Source organism: Dromaius novaehollandiae, chromosome 14 (assembly GCF_036370855.1).
Source record: "Dromaius novaehollandiae isolate bDroNov1 chromosome 14, bDroNov1.hap1, whole genome shotgun sequence".
Taxonomy (NCBI): Eukaryota; Metazoa; Chordata; class Aves; order Casuariiformes; family Dromaiidae; genus Dromaius; species Dromaius novaehollandiae.
The window spans coordinates 7357269-7372453 of record NC_088111.1 but is presented as its reverse complement, the minus strand read 5'-3'; the positions used below and the strand labels follow the sequence as shown (position 1 = coordinate 7372453).

The following is a 15185-nucleotide window of genomic DNA, read 5'->3' as shown; positions in this document are numbered from 1 at the left end:
ATAGCCTGAAAGTTATAAGCTGAGGCAAACCTCTATCAAAAAATCACTGAATTGAAAAGTAGTCTCAGGAATCACTCAGGAAAATTAAAACAACTAACCTAAACTGGAGTATTTGGACCACATTAAACACTGGGGCAATGTTACTCAAGTTTTAGCCATTGCACTTCTGATTTAATTTGCTTTGAAGTTAAGGTGCTTCTGTTAGGAGCTGAAGAGAAGCTGAATAATGTACTTTAAGGTTTTTAGTTCATTTGGATCTCCTGTGAAGGTCTTTGTGCAGACAGCCCTTCACTGGACAAACAGCATCTGGATGTTGGGAAGTTCCTATCAATTCCTAGAGAAGCTTGAAAGTGGCACTGGCATTTTGTGTGACACAGAGAAGCCCATAATGAAGATATATTTAAGAATTTCCTTTTTTTTTTTTTCTTCTTTTCCTTTTTTTTTTCAGAAGCCAGAAGCAAAATAAAAAGAGAGGGCAAAAATACCATGGTATTGCAGAACAAACAAGATGGCAAAATAACAAAACTATTTTTTAATAAGCTGGGAATTTGCCTCAGTATGCAGTTCTTGGAGGAGAGGTAGTTTCTGAGAGCTGGCCAGATTCCCCACTGCAGACATATGGACACCTGGAAGAAAAGGCAAAAGAAAGTTTTATTCTTGTATAATCCAAAGGTTACATTTTTGTGACAAGCGTAAGTGTTACTTATTAAGGAAAGCTTGAAAGATTACAGAACCTGTAAAGTGCAGCTTTTATGGGTTAAATGATAAAGAGGCATAAAACAGGGACTTTTACTCTCCCCGTGAATGCCAGCTAACTCCATTAACATTGATGGAGTTACAGTGTTGGAAAGTTGTTTTGAGATGAGAGTACAGCTGGTGAAAATAAAATATGCTGAGAAAAATACAGTGGAGATGGGGGGAGGGGAGAATGCTATAAATAAGAACTATATTTTAATTAAACTGTACTTGATCCTTAATGAGTTTCCTAAGGACAGAGAGGAATGAAAACTGAAATGAGGGAGAAAAATACCTGCTGAAGATCCAGAAAATATTTTCCAAGGACCCGGCCCAGAGGCTGAATGGGAACAGAGCTGGACTCACCCAAGGCAAAATACAAGATTAATGAGGAAACCTATGAAATATAAAAGAGAGATGCAAAGATCTTTTTCTCTCACTGAAACTGAGCAAGGGATAGAGAAGGATTAGAAGCTAAATATTGTTCACATGTTGACATTTTTTTTTCCAGTCTAAGCTATGGAAAGCTCCTTAGCTCTGTGATGACTTTTCTGGTCTTTCTAAACCTCAATTGGCTGGTTGTTAATTCTCTATCATGATTATTTATTTTAATCTATTAAATCAAGACTAGGACTAGCTGTGATGTGGATGGGTTGGGGTCTGGAGCACCACAGCATCTCCTGGAGATGTGACAGAGTGTGTGCCAGCTGGATGGTGCTCCTGGGGATCCAGGAGAGCCTGGGCAAGAGGAGAGGGAATATGTGATGCAGTTTATCCTGGGCTCTTGAGTTTGAGAGGCCCTGACTTACGCTTAGGGTCATCCTAAAATGTTGGCAATTGATCTCAGCTGCTTTACAGGGTTCTCTGGTAGCTCTGGGCACCCTTGGTGGGGACATCTGTGGGGAATAAGCCTCTGTAAATGACTTGAAGCAACACTAAGAGAACTGGTCTGCTTCATCATTGTGCTATTACATGCATTGATTTTGTTGGTCATCATTTGGTGTTGGGATCCAGTGGGGTTCCTCACAAAAACCTACCTCCATACAGGAGGTTTAGAAATGGACTTTTCATGCTATCTGTGGCTTTCGGAGGAACTGAATTTCTGAATACAAGTGGGAGAGTGGGGAAATCTCCAGCCTTCTTAATGCATCAGAAAGGAAGTGGAGAGCAGTATTTCTTCCCCTTCCTTTGCAGAGACTTTCTTTAAAACGGAGTGGCTTTATTTGGGGCAAAGTATTTGCTAATATGTGTGGAAGTGCGTCACTCATCTCGACTTCATCCACCACCTGTGACACTCATTTCTTCAGGGAAATGTGTTGTGCCACCAAGACTTGCAGCAGCAGTATTACCAGTACTCATTTTCATACTCCGTCAGTATGCAACTACATCCACTTGAACAGCAAGGTAGTTACAAGAGACTATTTTATTATCTGAAGGCAATATAAAACAGTCATACAGGTTGTGGGAGTTTTATTGGAGTGGTTCAGAGGTATTTTCTCATTAGGGGTTGACTCAGACACATTTTTACATTTTAGAATTCACACTGGCTTACCAAACCTCTTACCATATGCTTGTTGGGGCACTGAAAATGACACCATGCACCCTGTGAAGCATTTGGATGGGTAGTGGGTATGCTGCTGTGGAAGCATTGCTCCTCAGGTGTTATTCTTTTACTCTTGTGTTGGGATTTAGACTATTCGGTGTCTCTTTGAAGAGTCCTGGGATGAATTTTTAAGTCACTGCCAGCTGGTGTCACACCTGATAAACTGCTCTCAGAAGTCAATCAGACCACTCACTGCTTAGTCCCTGGGATGGTCCGGTCTCTGAGACTGATGAGGAAGAGGAGTGTAACCACCTCAGTGATGTCTTGAAGCACTGAGCTTTGTTTTTCCACATACAGTCTGAGAAAAGCACAGAATCAAATGGGGAAAAGCTTTTTCTTTCTTTTTTTTTTTTTTTTTTTTCAGTTAGAGGAAAATATTTTTATGATGTCTGCAAGCACTTGAAGGCAAAAATACTGAATAATCTACAACATGATATAGCAGTACTTCTGAAGACTCCTTCTTCCCACTGACGTGCTGGAAACAGGCATTGCAGGAAGCTGGTATTCTAGATCAAAATTAAAATATGCCAGAGCTTTTACTGCCCTTTTTCCTATGCATTTCTGTTCACAGACTGAATCTCTGTCCTTTAGGAGAGTGGAGAAAGGAAGTACATTGATACCTATCCTCAGTGAAAGAGGATCCATTTCAAGTGACGTGCTGCTGCAAATCAGATTTGACATTGGTACCGTAGATCTAGTATTCACTCAGCTACTAGATACAGATAGAACCAAATCTCTTGGCACCCTGCAGATAGGAAAAAGGTGGAGTAAAGATAGATATGTGTCCCCTGTCAGCAGGACCTGCCACTCTCAGGTAAAATTATATTTGAGAGCCAGTGAATGCAGCAAGGTACTAAGCAAAGTGATACTACCGTCCCCTAATTCTCCAAAATGCCATTACTTACAGCAGTCAAAAATAAGGCCAATTACTACAGCCTGTGATCCCTCATGAGTGGATGACTTGGGCTCAGGGTCTTCACCAGGTCATAACTTTACTGGAAGCACCAGCATATTTGCACTGTCTGACATTCTGCTGTGCAACGCTATTCCCGCATTAGCGCTTTGAGCATCCAAAGGAAGAATGTGAAGACACACACACCATATCAAACAGCTTAGCTGCAGTGATAGAAAATAGCAACCTCACAATGACAGGGGAAGTATCAGCAAGCTACCGCTGCTTCAACCAGCTCTGCATTGCTGCATTTATGATTGCGGCAAGGTTTGGAGGCTAAAAGGGTATGGCCTTACTCTTCCCACCAAGGAGCATAGGCCAACTTCTTCCCTGAGACAGAACCTAAAGCAGCTGCCTGTGCACCCATTATGAAAGATTATTTTCTGAATAAGCACATGTGAAGGAAGATAAGCTCAAAAAGTTTTGATTTGTTCCAGACGCTAAATAGGTGATAAGTGCCCTGAAGTTTGTGAAAGGCCAATGAAAGTCTTAGTCATGTGAAACCACTGACTGAAACAGAGAGGCAATAGTGGGTATTGGCACAGAAGAGCAGGAAGGAGCTTTCTGCCCACCTAGCTACTGGCATTTGCTGCTCCCCCTGCCAGCGGTGTGGGAGGGCACCTCTGGCCATACGTGCACCACTTCCACACTTGATGGCATCTTCATGCTAGGGGTGAAGCTGGAGAGGACAGGCAGCCAGTCATGATCTGTCACGAGCATAGGATTTATGTGGTCACACACATCCTGTCCTCACGTGGTACAAGTCAACATGTGTCAAGAAAACGCATTTGTCAAACATTTCTGTTGACTTTTTGGAACAAGTTGCACAGATGCTCACCTCCTTTCTAAAAAAAGGATTGTATGGCAGCCAACATTGCTGTCACAGCTCAGGAGCAAATAAATGCGTGGCTCACCTCCAAGGGGTTTTCCCCCTTGTTTTCTTACAATTGACAAAGAAGCCAATGTTGTTTAAGAGCAAGGCAAGATGACAAATCCATGCATGTGCTCTACTTTGTAGCTGTCTGAGCCTGCTGCTGCAGAGTTTTCTTAAGACTGACAACATTATTATATGTTTCCTGGCAGAGAGAATCTAAATTGATGCCCATTTTCTTCACTTTGCCCTGGGAATCGCAAGAAAAAATATCAGTTGCACCCTGGATGGATTAAAACAGGAAATAACAGCTAAAATGCTGGAATAGCTGGTTGACAAGCAAAAAATAAATTAAAATAATAATTCAAAACTTACCAGTGGACAGATTTCCACTGTAGTTTCATAAGTGGATGTAAAACTGGAATAATCTCAGTGGAGCAATTGTGTTCTGCTGTGCAGAGTTCTATCCCAAATTATTTCAGTTCATTCAACGGCATTATTTGGGATGCATACCAGCATGAAGTAGTCAAGTGGGGATTGATTTTATAGCTGTTTGAAATACATTTCCAACAGATGAAATCTTAAACAATCAGGAAAAAGAAAAAAAAAAAAGACAGGTGCCCATCAAACATTCACAGCATAGTCTTGATCTTTGTTGGGATTTTCCTAATATAAAGGGCAAATTAACCTAGTCCGTCTCCACAGGGAATTTGTAGAGCTTGCACATAAACGAAACCAATCTGCGGCACAGGGGAACACACACAGTTCACTTCAGCCCGAAAGGACTGCTCCTCTGCCTCGTTAGCTGCCTTAATGTGTCTGAAATTTCCCATCAGCAGGGAGGCAGGCTTGAGAGCTAATCTGGAAAACTGCAAGGAGTTTGCAATAGAGGCTGCTACTGTGAAGTTACAATCTGATAACACCGAGAGACAAACCAGAGACTGCTAATAGCGCTCCTTCTCCTCCTGGTTCTGCCACTTACCTCTGGCTGCCCTTTTCCTAGATCATGTGTTAGGACGGAGAAATATGGATTCACGATTGCACTAAAACTCCTCGTAACCTCTGACACTATTGCCGGCTTCTCGTATCTTAGAAGCCTACTTAAATTACAATAAAACACTCCAAAAGATTCCCCCCCTTTCCTCCTGTTTCCTGTAATTAAAATTACACATGATGTGACTGTCATGATGACTGTGGGCTTATTAGCTACCCTCTTGCATGAATTCTTCCTGTAGCGCAATTCCAGCTGGAAGATCCATGGGTAAGTCAGAACAGCAGTTCTGAGAGGGGTTCAGAGCAGGTTACACCAAGAAGGGTCTGATGGTATTGCCAGTGAATTTTGCTGGTGAAGAGTGGAATATCATCTTGGATGTTTCTGCGAGTATCATTTTGTTCAAGCTATGTGATCTCTCCTGCCCTCAGTTACCAAACTATATATTAGAAGAAAAAAGATCTTGCCTCACAAAAGTCTTCTGCTGAGGAAGACCAGTATATTTGATGTCACTCTCCTTTTTGGACTCTAATCTCTTTTACTGGGGGGAGGTAGGTATCTGAGGCTTTTGTATTTTGCTTCCTAGGGCTAAATATCTTGTATCCTTTTCACTTGTTGCATATTAGCAATTTTCCCACTGACACACAGGGTGGTAACATGGCCCCACTGTATCCAAACTCCCACACTGTTTCAGCAGAGCCAGAATTTCAGCCAGTGTCTTCTATTGCATTTTCCTAAATCAGGTCTAATATTTAGGTCTTCTAAAAACAAAACGTGGGTCCCCAAAACCCCTCTCCCCACTGAACACTGGTTTAGGAAGATCCAGTCTTTAGCTCTTTTGTTGCAAAACATTAATACCTGAATTCGGAGGGATGTCCTCTAGACACATCCTAAAGACTGAAGATTTCATTAGATGATCTGGTTTGATCTACTGTATGACTCACTCCACATCGTTCCAACTACTAAGTTCTGTAACTCCTTGATTAAAAAACATCTTATCTGTAGGCATCTAGTCACCATCTGAAGACTCCAGGAGACAGACAGTTAAACAACACTGCAGCATCCCATTGCTGTAATTTTCTTCTTAACTGTCATTCTGTTACGTCCTTTTTCCAACCAGCCAGTGCATACAAAAATGGCAGAATAAGAAATTTAAGGAGAGCTTAGCCTCTTAAAACTGAAATGAATGATATCCCTTAAAATTAGGGGCATTTTTATCTTATCATTTTGGGTTAGAATGTTTTTAGTTTGGAGATAGAATTTCAGGAGGGTCATTTGGAAAAACAAACAAATGTGCTTGTTTTCACATAACTGAAATACAAAGTCAAAATCTCAGCAATCAAAGCATGTCAACCAGCTCTGAGGCTAATGAGAATTCCACCCACCAAAACCAAATTAAGTTCATAAATTAGTAGAGATGGCTGAAAATTCTGAAATGGGAGTGCTTGATGAAAGTATGTTGATCACTTCATGTTTCAACAGGGAAAGAAGAGATTCTGATTTTAGAAATTGTCAAAGGATCTTTTCTATATCAATGCTGTGTGTAACAGTGTTTGTTATTTATGTACATCTTTTAAGCACAGAGGTCTTCACAGAAGCTGTGGTTCATCTTAAAGTAGATTTTGGTTTACATATGTATAGCACTCAGAGAATGAAAGCCATGAACTAGACAGCTTAACTTATGACTGTCAGAAGTAAATTACCTTTGCATCAGTGCTTTGTCTTCACTGTAGGGAAAAAAGAGCTAATTTATAAATCAGTCTAGTCATTGTATTAAAATATGCATGGAGACAACAAACAAATTCATTTTTATCCCAGAATGGGTTACTCACAACTAGTACACCTCCCCAAACTCCACTAGCAATTGACCATTTCAGTATAAAAACATACTCCTTTTTTTCCCCCAGTTAAGACATTAAGATCAGAAGGAAGATATGCGGAAAGGTCAGTAGAGCTCAGTCTTTAAGAGGGATGGATTACTGATTAGTGAATGCAGTAGACTTATCACCACAAAAAGAATAAAATTTAGTGATTGTATCTAAGAAGTATGAGTGTTTTCCTTGTCAACTGTCGTTCCCTTCAGAATTTGGCAATCGAAACTTAATATAATTTTTCTTCTGTGTGAAATTCAGCTGGGCTGTGACTCTGTGTATAATCTTTTTCTCATGATGGTAGTATAATTTGACATATCAACTATATATTTATAATGGAAATAAACTTCATTATGACTCCCCAAAGGGATCTGATCTAAATCTCATTGAAAGAAAAATGGAAAGACTCCCATTGACTTCTCTGATCTTTGGTCAAACTATTTCAGCCTTAGAATTCCTTTTCTTTCCCCCTTTATATTTTGAATCTGGAAACCACACATTTTATGTTTGTGTATTTGAGTCATCTCTTATTTTGTTCCCATTATTTCACAAAATGTTAGAGGTGCACTTGCAATGTAAAACCAAACAATTATCATGTTGTTTTAGTATTATTAGCTTGGCAACAGAGCACACAAGCATGACAATGCTAGAATCTCAAGTTTATATTAGATTGCATGGACCAAATCTAGCAGACAGGTATCTCTGTTGACTTCTGTAGCATTGCAATTGGTTACTGTGGTGAAGAATTTGACCCCATTTCTGCAAAATAACTGTGGCTTTCTTTAGCAGTCTGCTCATGTCATAATTCACTTCAACGCTCATGTATTCCAGCCTAAGGGCTTATATAATTATTACTCCCGTCTCATAAAGAGGGGGGAAAAAAATCACACCTGAATACAAGAGTAGGAACTTGTTGTTTTGTTTAGATTTTAAACATTTTAAAATCATTATTAAATGAGAAAATTACCTATGCCCTGGAGTACATGGTACAAATCAAAGCTAACTGGATAATTCTTAGTACTTCTGTGAATTTTGAAGAGTGCAATCTCAGAACATTGATTGACAGGATTGATGAAATTATCCAAATATAATGCATGGAGTAGAAAACAAAGAGAAACTCAGTAGATATAAACTACAGTCCAGTTGGATTTGAGAATATTTCATAGATCGATTGATGCTTTATCCAAAGCCATGAGATACCATATTCATGAGGGACTAATTATGCAGACATCTGCTAGGAATGTATTTACAGAAAAGTTTATGAATAACCCGGATCATTTCTAGTTAAGATTAAGACCCAGAAGGTGTGTCTTCCATGACTGGGGAAGACGAGATTTCAGCATTAGCTGGGTCTGGAACAAAATAGGAAGCAATGAAAAAAAAGAAAAATCAAATATTTTATGAAAGAATTATCAGGGAAAAGAAAATGTCTAGGGCTTGATTCAAGCCACACTGAAGTCCATGAGAAAGATCTCTGACTTATAGCCTTAGATCAGGGTCTTCTAAGGTGTGCAAATGGATGCATCAAAATACTGGGGTGTGGGAGAACAACGAAGATTGGAGACATATGATATAATACAAACTTCCTATTAAGGAAAAATGTCATGCTGTTGGAAAAACACTCAAAAGCACCAAACAAGCTGTTTCCAATCACTCCACAGTTAGAGTAAATTGCACAGTTCCCTCCCTACATCAATTACGGATACATTCAGACCTTCGCTGTTAGCTGGTACACATTTAACCTTCGATTAGTTCTGATTCACTGGATTTTTTTTAACACTTGTACAGATAAAATATATAAACACCATGAGTAACAGTTGTTGCAGGTGCTGTACAGAGTAGAATAGGTCTATAGAACCTCTTTTCCTTCCTTAATTTTAATATTAAGGATGCTGATTTTCTTTCTTCTACAGCCAAAATATGCAGTGTTTTTATTAAGACAGGTACTAAATGCCTGCGTTATTCAGGGCCAGTTTCACTCTTTGGGTCACTGCTATAGCTGGGTCACTGCTATAACCAGCTAAAAATAGTTGTAATATTCCTCCTCCTCGTAATGAACACATGATAATTAGATCAGCTTTTATCTCCTGTGGGGAAGAGAGCAAGACACAGGTTTAATGTTAACATCCTGCTGTCTCTGTCTCAGACAAGAACAGGTTTTGAGCTGCTGTGTCCACTCATGCAACCTTCTCCAGCTACCATTCACACCATTTCAGATAATATTAAGATTTACAAATTTTGTTCTTCATGATGGTAGGTGCCATGTGCACAAGATTTTGTGCATCAGGGGTATCGTAGAAACTCAAAGCCTTAAAGTTCCTCCGCTGTTGCAAGACTTGTGGTTGCTCTGCAACCAGCAGGGAAGAGATGAAAGCTTAGAAGGCCACATCCTCTCCACCCGTCACATCCAGTAGATCCCTGTATTTGTCTTTTCCCATGTGTTGGTGAAGGCCTTTTCTCGTGTCAATGGCATCATAGTTTATTCTTCCCATTCGGTGAGGAAGTGGGACCTCCATCCTGAGGTTTCTAACATCTCAGGAGCATGCTGCACTTGCTGCAATCTTTGTTTGTCTGAGGAGGTGTTTATTTACAATGCAGTTAGGTTTTGCTTGTTACTAGTTTGATCATTAGGGTCCCTAATTTAGATAATGCACCTGGCACAAAGCAGAGCTTAAAATAGGTCTTTTAGCAGCAGGAAAAACAAATGACAGAGCTATCCATCATTCATGGACACAGTTCAAACCCACACAGAGCAGGCTGCAGTCAGAGTCTCCACAGATCTCCACTCTCAAAGGAGGATGTTCTCAGGCTATTTGGATAACACAAGTACAAATGTGGAATGGAGGGGCTGCAGAGACCCAGGCAGAAGCACAGTGACAAGGATGTTATATGAGCACATTAGCCCTGGCTCCAGCTTGCACAGCGGTCCAGAATTCTCAGGTTGCCTTAGACATGGTGCCTTTTGAGGCATGGGCGTTTGGGACAAGGGATGATTAGCTCACTCTTTGAGCTTTGTCCCAACAAGCAGTATTGACACCAGTGATTCCTCTCCTTTTACACAGGGGGAATGAACCCAGACTTCAGCACAAAAACCAAAGTGTAGGCATGGCCTAAAAGCAGATAATCTTGGTGTTCTCCATGGGAGGATGTACTTGAAGGACTAGCAGGTCTTTAGCTTTCTCCTGATAGCCACATTAGTGTGACAAGTCTTTCTGCATCGTATGATACAAAAGTGGCTATGAAGTCGTGCCATCTGTTTCTCTACCAATGAACACTGAGACTCTACCCATCCTAATAGTCATCCTTATATTATCCTTGCTAGCTTTCATCTGATCTAACTCCAGCTGCGGTTTTGGCTGGAAGATACTGGAATTGATGCGAACTGACCCATCCTGGGTGCAAACACCTCTCTATCTTTGCAGAAAAGCTAAATGTAGGTCAATAACATGAGTCTAGGATATACTTTTATCACAGCTCAAAAGAAAATCTTGGTCCAGATAAGATTCTGCCTTTAGGAGAATGCTTTGCCTGAGCTGCATGTGCTTGCTGGACTTCCATCCAAAAATCAGCCAGCAGTATTCAAGGGAGCACAGATCCAGAGCCAAAATGACACCTCTAGGATCTGCTGCACCATTTTACATGATAAATAAGAAGAGTTTATCAGCCATTCCCTACAGAAACGATTTCCTACATGACAGTTATCTTTCGCTTTTTATGAATGCCACTCCCTCATACTCTGATTAGACTAAAACAAACCTCAGGCCTGTCATCTCCTTAATCATCATCTTCTGCCATTATGCCATGTGGTGGTCACGTGCTGTGGTGGGCTGACGTTTACCATTTGTCAGAGTGAAATCTCTAGGTATTTCTTATGAAAGAAGTCCAAATCAGTAAGAGTCATAGGAAAGCAAAGGGAAGTTTCAGACTGAAAGCAATAGAGCCTATGAGCATAAACCTGTGAGGATGGCAGGGAGCACATGGGGTGGTTTATCCCATTGAAGTGTTTCTACCAACTTTGCAAAATCATGGTTGGCAACTGTGAAGAGTGCAAGTACCAAAGGGAAGTAAGGGTTAAAGGAAGAAACCTGGTAGAAGAATGTATCCTTTGTGTAGGGAGGTTATGCATTTAACAGATCTCTACTGAGTTACTTAATAACATACCAGATGCCAGTGACTTTACTGAAAAATGGAATTACTTAGAATTTCAACATTAAAATGTTAGCAGGCATTTCTCCTGATTTGGAGCATACATCACTATTGTATAAGACGTTAGTTCTTCCACAAAAGTTAAAGTTTCGTGGTCTGTCTTTTCAGTGTTTTTATTATGGATCTTTGTAATTGTTTTGGCTCTGTTTACCATGCAAGAAATGGATGTTCATGGTCCATGAAATCATAAGCTGAGAAAAGAGCCCTGTCATTTCATCACAGCTATAAATAGGGGAGCTTCTAGTGAACCCTCCCTTTTTGACCCATTGAGTCTTGCACTCCATCTCTTAAGAGCTCTGAGTGAACTTGAGGAGGACAAAAGTTGTTTCCCCAGCACTAAGAGTATTAGGAATTTCAAGGCTGGACACCAGCAGGGTGATGAATAAGAGATAAAGCACTTTCACAGATCTTGAAGTTTTACTAGAATTTCCCTTGCCTTGAAAATGGAGTCAAAGCGCCAACAGAAGTGCCACAGCATCCTCCAGTAGTAGACCTGCAAAGAGATTCCCCCTTCAGGATATATCAGAAAGAAGCCTCCAAGGAGAATGGGTGCACTGGAATTTTGAGGTAGCGGTCAGAATTTTAATTTTAGATTTTATCGCTAAGACACATAACACTAATACCGAGCTGCTAATTCTGCTCTTTCAGTTCATTTCAAAAGCCTTTCTCCACACCAGGAGTGAAGTCACCCACTTCATCTCCTATGGTCTTTCTTCTAAAAGACCATGTGTCAAAATGGTTCATGAAACAGCTGTCCAAAGCTCTCCATCTGCATCTGGCCAGTTTTCTCTATCTTTAGGAACCTTAACAAACCTTAATGCTGTACTAAACACCTGCTGTAACCTCACTGAGAAACTGAGCTTCAGGGAAGGTTGAGATTTGTTTTCTTTCTTTAGAGTGTTTTTTTGTTTTTGTTTTTTTTTAAAAAAATTCTTCTTTCATGAAACACAGAGATCTGACTGTAATTGAACTTTAATTATGTATTTTCTTCATAATCTTATGTCACACACAGAAATAGTCAGAGAAATGAGGGAAGCAGGGATTTTGCCCTTCCAAAGTCCATTTTGATGATAAATTGGCTTTTTTTCCAGTAATGCAATGTTGATTCTCCAGCACACTTATGAGACACTTCCACCAATCCTCTCAATGCTCGGTAATATTTTGCAACCTGATAAGCATCCCACTTATATAGTGACTCCCAGACTAGCTGAGAAAAGAAGGTGGCTTCATGGTTAAATTCACTGGATAAGGACCAAGAAGTTCAAAACCTGCAGGGATTTCATGAACAAACCTGCACAAACCACTTAATCCCTTTTCACCTCAGGCTACAGCTACCTGAAACCTAGGGCAAACATGAAAGGTATTCTTTGACCAGACAGTAACTGCTTAACATCAAAGTCTCAGGGAGACTTCTAGTCCAGCCCAGGAACATTTGCTGAATCAGAGGCATAAATCCATACTCACCACTACTCACCTCCCAAACCCCATCCCTTCCTGCAATGTGGTTGCAATTTATCCACATGAGTTGACCTCAAATCCACCAGGAGGTCCACCAGCAGCAATCAGTCTGTCTTCTGCTCTTGGATAGGGAGACCTATTTACCCTCATTTAGGCCCTTCCTCATGGCTTTTCTGAAGTAAATTCCACCTCAGTTATTGTTTCAGCTGCACCGAATTTCATGTGTATTAGGTTTGCAGTGTATAAACCACTTTGGCGTACATTTATATCACTTTTTAAATCAGAAGACCATTCTTACTCTCACACACTTCTGCCACACTGCTACAAAAGCTACTAATAGAACAGAAATTGTGTTAAACAAAAGATGAAGACCCATCGAATCCCATTTCGGCACAATCTTCTAAAGAAGGCTTAAGAAAAAATTCTTTATATGGATTAGATTGTTACATTTAAATACACATACACAAAATATGCATACACACTTCAAAACAACTGACCTTTGAGCACAACAGCCAGCGGTCACGTACATGAAAGCATGGAAGGATATATTATCTCAACTAATTTGATGTAGACATTGATAGGTACCTGGCAAAAGAACTGGCACACTCTTTGCTGGTACTCCACACTAGTCAGGTCTGCTGCTGTTCAGTGAAGAGAGGTCTGCACAAGCAGAAACATTCCTGAAGTTGTCCAGCATTTTCCAAGTGCATTCATGTTTCTCTTTAACTTTCCTGAGTCCTCTTCTGAAAAGACTACAGAGAAAACTGAAAATAGTAATTTTTTGCAGATGAGAGGGAATAAAAACTACACAGATCCCATCCACCCTACATGCTTTAACTGTTTTCTTACCAGGTCAATAACAACTATGTTGTAATTCAATCCCTTGCTCCTATTGTATTTGTAGTGTAGATGAGTCCTGATTGCAAGGAAGAGCATGACTTACATGAGTCATCGGCTTAAGTACCTTAATGATTTAATACTTCCAAGGCGCTTTGGACCAAAGCTGTGAGGATCTAATTAGGTCTTAAATTTCAGTGACCTGAATCTACTGGCTGGAAGAGCCCTCTACTTCTTGTCTCCTAAGCAATCAAAAGGAGTGTAACAATAGGGATGGTCATTAACTCTCCCCTAGGAACAGGGGCAGGGATATTATCTACCTAATGGGATTACTATGATGCATACCTTTCTAGTGTAAAGCTAAATAGGATGATGCTGATACTATGAAAGGAAAAACCTGAATTTTTAAGAGTCTGTGTGATTGGAGTAGGATGTCTGAACATTTGATCTTATTTTGTCATATGGTTCATGGCCCCATGTAAAAGAATTATTTTTATCAGCTTTCGTATGCAGTACACTGCATTCTCCCTCTTCCCCAGCTCCTCACCTCAGCTGACTTATGACAGGCACCATCTACCCTATCTGCAAGAAAAATAAACAGTTCTTGAGCCCTAGTGACACAAAAGCAAGTTTTGCTGGTGCTCTGAAGCCCTGAACTGGAAGACATGGATTGATTTGCAGTGTGAAGAATCTCACAGGGAGTCACTTGCATCAATCTGTTGCAGATTTAATATTATTCAAAATAACTTTCTCATTCTCCCAATCATGAATCAATGAATCAGTGTTTTACTGAGTCAGTCATATGCTAAATCTTTCAACAGAAGGGGAGAGGTGAGAAAGAAGTATGCTTCAGATGAACATTAAGGTGTTATCCTCTTTAATTGGTGCAATAATCATCCTATCTAGGACAACTTTTAATTAAATTATTTTCATCTAATTAACTCACAAAATTACAGTTATTAACAACAAGAAAGCTAATGGCTTACATACAGTGTAGTAGATTTTAATAACAGTCATGCTAACTACTAGAAGTCGCATCCCACAAGTTTTTCAAATAAGCAAGGCACTGTGTGTTGCACCCACTGGACTGACAGAAATGTCACTATTGTCCACGTTGTTTTTATTCCATCTCATTCTCCACAATAGCCTAACTCACTATATACTTGCCTTCTTTGTCTAGCTTGACATTTGGTCCCACACGACCAAATACTGTCTGGTCTGAGGTAACCAAGTAGGAGTTGGTTGTATTTTCTTTTTTTTTTTTTTCTGCTTTTCCTAAACAGCTCCACTTGATAACCAAGCAGCAAGGCATTTCTGAATGCCACAGGGTCACCCACTGTGGAAAAGAAGCCCCTACCTACACTTTTATGGTCTGTCCACTATAAAAAGGTGCCTTTACAAGATGCCCTTCTTTGTACTATAAACATGAAACCTGCAATTAAATAGGAAAAACGACGTTACCAAGCAGTAAGTACTAAAAAGGCACACACTTCAATAGCATTCTGTTTCTACCACCTCGGGTTAGCCTGAAAGGACAGAAATGGTGTGAAAAGCAGGTCACAGCTATTTCTAGAAACTGTGGAAGTGACTAGAGCCCCTCGACGCCAGGAACTGAAATTTCCAGACGCTATAGCAGCACTAAAGTAGAATATATCTAGGGC

General features: G+C 40.2%; 1 long non-coding RNA gene across 1 annotated transcript; it reads right to left on the bottom strand.

Moving 5' to 3' along the window:
- Positions 1 to 482: 482 nt before the first annotated feature.
- LOC135329871 (uncharacterized) lies at positions 483 to 13427 on the bottom strand. The gene is made up of 3 exons (XR_010391520.1): positions 13273 to 13427; positions 1031 to 1132; positions 483 to 626 (listed from the first exon to the last, which is right to left on the bottom strand). It is a non-coding gene; the product is annotated as an uncharacterized LOC135329871 (long non-coding RNA).
- Positions 13428 to 15185: the final 1758 nt, after the last annotated feature.